The sequence below is a fragment of the Salvelinus fontinalis genome, chromosome 21 (genome assembly GCF_029448725.1).
Source record: "Salvelinus fontinalis isolate EN_2023a chromosome 21, ASM2944872v1, whole genome shotgun sequence".
NCBI classification, from domain to species: Eukaryota; Metazoa; Chordata; class Actinopteri; order Salmoniformes; family Salmonidae; genus Salvelinus; species Salvelinus fontinalis.
The window spans coordinates 23970545-23976544 of NC_074685.1; positions in this window are offsets into that span (position 1 = coordinate 23970545).

The window sequence follows — 6000 nt, forward strand, 5'->3', positions numbered from 1 at the left end:
ATTCATTTAGTTTATGGACATCTTTCACCACACACCCATTGATCCAAAATATAAGTTTTATGTGAAATATAATTAGTACATTGCTTTAATCACCAAAACACAACATAATTATATCTTCTCAATTTAGTTCTGTTAAAAAGCAATTAATACCTTACCAAAATATGTAAGATACGTTTCAAAATTGCCCTTTGAATGTAGTATGCTGTTACAGTACATTATGCTGAATATCAAAAGTACATCATTTCTATCCCATGTGTGATCATTGAAGACGTCTTTCACAATTTAATTACATTTAAGAAATTAAAGAAACATTGTTTAGCAGCCACTAGTTTGAATCAAGCCAGTCTTCAGCATGGCCATAGGTTCTCATCGAAATCGCAGTAAATATCCTTATTGATCATGCACCTGTGGAAAAACCTTTTGGCATGGCGAATCAAAGCCTGACATAGGTCTGGATTGAAATCATTTCATGCCTCATCCATGGCCTGAAGGAGGGTGGTACAATCATGGGGATGCCAATCATACACTGCATATTACTGCACTGAAGGAAGTAGAAACACAAGGATTTCACTGTATCTTCTGTAACATCTGCACATTTGTATACGCGACCAATAAACTTTGATTTTATTTGTTACATACAGTTGCATATGACCTTGTGTAACGTCGGTCCTCCTCCTCTTCATCTTCGGAAGAGGAGGAGTATTGAGGGAACCAAGGCGCAGCGTAGTGAAATGACATTTTATTAACGAAAAAACTAACAAAAATAACAAACGGTGTAGACAGACCTATACGACGAACTCACATAAAACAAGAAGAACGCACGAATAGGACAATTAGACTACACAAACCGAACAAACCGTAACAGTCCCGTATGGTGCAAACAATTACACAGACACGGAAGACAATCACCCACAACGAACACTGTGACAACGCCTACCTAAATATGACTCTTAATTAGAGGAACGCCAAACACCTGCCTCTAATTAAGAGCCATACCAGGCAACCCAAAACCAACACAGAAACAGAAAACATAGAATGCCCACCCAACCTCACGTCCTGACCAACTAACACACATAACAAACTAACAGAAATAGGTCAGGAACGTGACATAACCCCCCCCATAAGGTGCGAACTCCGGGCGCACCAGCACAAAGTCTAGGGGAGGGTCTGGGTGGGCATCTAACCACGGTGGTGGCTCAGGCTCCGGGCGAGGTCCCCACCCCACCATAGTCAATCCCAACCTCCATCTACCCCTAAAAATGTCCACCCATATCCCACAAAATCCTCTTTGTAACATCCATGACAGGGACAGCACCGGGACAGAGGAATAAATCAAGACAGAGGGATAGATAAGAATAAAGAGGTAGATCAAGATAGAGAGGGAGATCATAATAGAGGGGCAACTCCGGACTGAAAGGCAGCTCCGGACAGAGAGACAGCTCTGGACTGAGGGGCAGCTCTGGGTATATAGCCATTTCTGGCTGAAGGGCAGCTCCTGGCTGACTGACGAATCTGGACGCTCATGGCAGGCTGACGGCTCTCGACGCTCATGGCTGGCTGACGGCTCTCGACGCTCATGGCTGGCTGACGGCTCTCGACGCTCATGGCTGGCTGACGGCTCTCGACGCTCATGGCAGGCTGACGGCTCTCGACGCTCATGGCAGGCTGACGGCTCTCGACGCTCATGGCAGGCTGACGGCTCTCGACGCTCATGGCAGGCTGACGGCTCTCGACGCTCATGGCAGGCTGACGGCTCTCGACGCTCATGGCAGGCTGACGGCTCTCGACGCTCATGGCAGGCTGACGGCTCTCGACGCTCATGGCAGGCTGACGGCTCTCGACGCTCATGGCAGGCTGACGGCTCTCGACGCTCATGGCAGGCTGACGGCTCTCGACGCTCATGGCTGGCTGACGGCTCTCGACGCTCATGGCTGGCTGACGGCTCTCGACGCTCATGGCTCTCTGACGGCTCTGGCTGCTCATGGCTCGCTGGCGGCTCTGGCAGATCCTGTCTGGTTGGCGGCTCTGGCAGATCCTGTCTGGTTGGCGGCTCTGGCAGATCCTGTCTGGTTGGCGGCTCTGGCAGATCCTGTCTGGTTGGCGGCTCTGGCAGATCCTGTCTGACGGGCGGCTCTAGCGGCTCCTGTCTGGCGGGCTGCTCTAGCGGCTCCTGTCTGGCGGACGGCTCTGTAGGCTCATGGCAGACGGGCGGCTTTGCAGGCTCATGGCAGACGGGCGGCTTTGCAGGCTCATTGCAGACGGATGGCTCAGACCGCGCTGGGGAGACGGATGGCTCAGATGGCGCTGGGGAGACGGATGGCTCAGATGGCGCTGGGGAGACGGATGGCTCTGGCCGGATAAGGCGCACTGTAGACCTGGTGCGTGGTGCCGGAACTGGAGGCACCGGGCTAAGGACACGCACCTTCATACTAGTGCGGGGAGCAGGGACAGGGCACACTGTACTCAAAGCCCACTCTATACCTAGTGCGTGGTACCGGCACTGATAACACCGGGCTGAGGACAAGCACATCAGGATTAGTAGGGGGAGAAGAAACAGTGTGTACAGGGCTCTGGAGACGCACAGGAGGCTTAGTGCGTGGTGCCGAAACTGGAGGCACCGAACTGGATACACGCACTACAGGGAGAGTGCGTGGAGGAGGAACTGGGCTCAGGAGATGCACTGGTAGCCTAGTGCGTAGTGTAGGCACTGTAGGTACTAGGCTGGGGCGGGGAGGTGGCGCCGGAAATACCGGACCGTGGAGGCGTACTGGCACTCTTGAGCATTGAGCCTGCCCAACCTTACCTGGTTGAATGCTCCCGGTCGCCCGACCAGTGCGGGGAGGTGGAATAACCCGCACCGGCGTATGTAGGCGAACCGGGGAAACCATGCGTAAGGCAGGTGCCATGTATGCCGGCCCGAGGAGACGCACTGGAGACCAGACGCGTTGAGCCGGCCTCATGACACCTGGCTCAATACCCAATCTAGCCCTACCAGTGCGGGGAGGTGGAATAACCCGCACTGGGCTATGCACTCGTACAGGAGACACCGTGCGCTCTACTGCGTAACACGGCGCCTGCCCGTACTCCCGCTCTCCACGGTAAGCCTGGGAAGTGGGCGCAGGTCTCCTACCTGCCCTTGGCCCACTACCTCTTAGCCCCCCCCCAAGAAATTTTTGGGTGTTACTCACGGGCTTTTTGGGCTTCCGTGCCAGATGCGTTCCCTCATAACTCCGGTTCCTCTCTCCGGTAGCCTCTGCTCTCCTCAGTGCCTCCAGCTGTTCCCATGGGAGGCGATCCCTACCAGCCAGGATCTCCTCCCATGTGTAGCAACCTTTCCCGTCCAATATATCGTCCCAAGTCCATTCCTCCTTCTTTTCCTGTCCCTTACTCCATTTACTCCGCTGCTTGGTTCTGGAGATTTGGTGGGTGATTCTGTAACGTCGGTCTTCCTCCTCTTCATCTTCGGAAGAGGAGGAGTATTGAGGGAACCAAGGCGCAGCGTAGTGAAATGACATTTTATTAACGAAAAAACACGAACTTGAATAAACTAACAAAAATAACAAACGGTGTAGACAGACCTATACGACGAACTCACATAAAACAAGAAGAACGCACGAATAGGACAATTAGACTACACAAACCGAACAAACCGTAACAGTCCCGTATGGTGCAAACAATTACACAGACACGGAAGACAATCACCCACAACGAACACTGTGACAACGCCTACCTAAATATGACTCTTAATTAGAGGAACGCCAAACACCTGCCTCTAATTAAGAGCCATAACAGGCAACCCAAAAACCAACACAGAAAAAGAAAACATAGAATGCCCACCCAACCTCACGTCCTGACCAACTAACACACATAACAAACTAACAGAAATAGGTCAGGAACGTGACACCTTGTCAATAGCAGATTTTTGTCAAATAGTATCATAGTAGAACATTCAAGTATATATCATACTTTTTATGTTTCTACTTTAGATATATATGTTTTCATTATGTAGTTCTCAGAATCTGTAGTAGACAAACCAGTTAACATGTCAAATCAAATGTTTTTTATCAAATGCTTAAGTGATCATCAATTAACAACAGTCAGATTAAGTAATAAAACAATTTATTTTAACAAACGAAGATAATCATACAGATGTAGGATCTTATACTGAACAAAAATATAAACGCAACATGTAAAGTAATGGTTCCATGTTTCATTATGTCAGGGTTGTGTGCAGAGATGTAGCGGAGTCAAGCGCAGGACACAGATGTTGAGCAAAACAACGGCGTTTACTCGAAAATAAGCAAAAATTCCCCAATGGGAATATAACAAACACACAAGCACTAACAACAACCACTAACGAAACAAACATAGACAATTACCCACAACCTACCTAATGCCTATGGCTGCCTAAATATGACTCTCAATCAGAGACAACTAATGACAGCTGTCTCTAATTGAGAACCAATCCAGGCAACCATAGACATACATAAACACCTACACTGAACACAACCCCATGAAATCTACAAAAAAAAACTATACAATACAAACACCCTATACGAGACAAAAACACACAAACATCCCCCATGTCACACCCTGACCTAAAATCATAAAGAAAACAAAGATAACTAAGGCCAGGGCGTGACACATTAGCTGAAATAAAAGGTCCCAGAAATGTTCCATACGCACGCTTATTTCTCTCAAATATGGTGCACATCCTGTTAGTGAGCATTTATCCTTTGCCAAGATATTCCATCCACTTGACAGGTGTGGCATAACAAGAAGCTGATTAAACAGCATGATCATTACACAGGTTCACCTTGAGCTGGGGACAATAAAAGGCCACTAAAATGTGCAGTTTTGTCACACAACACAATGCCACAGATGTCTCAAGTTTTGAGAGAGCATGAAATTGGCATAATGACTGCAGGAATGTTCACCAGAGCTGTTGCCAGAGAATTTAATGTTCATTTCTTTACCATAATCCGCCTCCAAAGTCGTTTTAGAGAATTTGGCAGTACGTCCAACCAGCCTCACAACCACAGACCACATGTAACCACGCCAGCCCAAGACCTCCACATCCGGCTTCTTCACCTGCGGGATCATCTGAGACCAGCCACCTGGACAGCTGATGAAACTGAGGAGTATTTACGTCTGTAATAAAGCCTTTTTGTGGGGGAAAATGTATTTCTTTCAATTCTGATTGGCTTGGCCTGGCTCCCCAGCACCCCTGCATAGTCATGTGAAATCCATAGATTAGGGGCTAATTCATTTATTTCAATTGGCTGATTATCTTATATGAACTGTAACTCAATAAAAGTGTTGCATGTTGCGTTTATAATTTTGTTCAGTATAATTTGAGTCTGTCTCCTACAGCAGAAAAATAATCCTGAAGGAAATGTGGATTATTTAATGGACATAAGGAAAATCCAGTCTGAAATTTAGAAGTGGAAATTACAAACTTTAGAAGCCTTTTTAAACCTCAAACACACTACAAGTTTTACATTTCCTGTGTTGCAAGAAATTTATCCTGCAACAGGGTGATGCAATTAAGATCCTACATCTGTATCAACATTTATATGAACATTGCATTGTGAAAGGCAGTTACTTTATGTGAAACATGTATTTCTAGATGAAACACTGATTAATTTATGTCAGGTGAAAAAGTGACTGCATGATTCTATGTGTTAATTTAAAATTACTTTTGAAACAGCTTTTTTTAACGCTATTTAGAGTTTTTTACTAAGAGTGAAATTTGCACCAAAGCGAGAAAAATCAACGTTATTATGAGATTGTCCTTTGAAAATAATGAGGCATACATTTATTGCAAGTGTCATTTACTTAGATCAGAAGTTTAATAGTCACATGTACAGGCTTGCAGATGTAATTACAGGGTACAGTGACACTCTTAAGCTCCGAGCTCCAACAATGCAGGATAAAGTGAAATAAAAACAATAAAAGTAATAATAAAATGTTTTAACTGTAGCAATGATAAATGTCCAT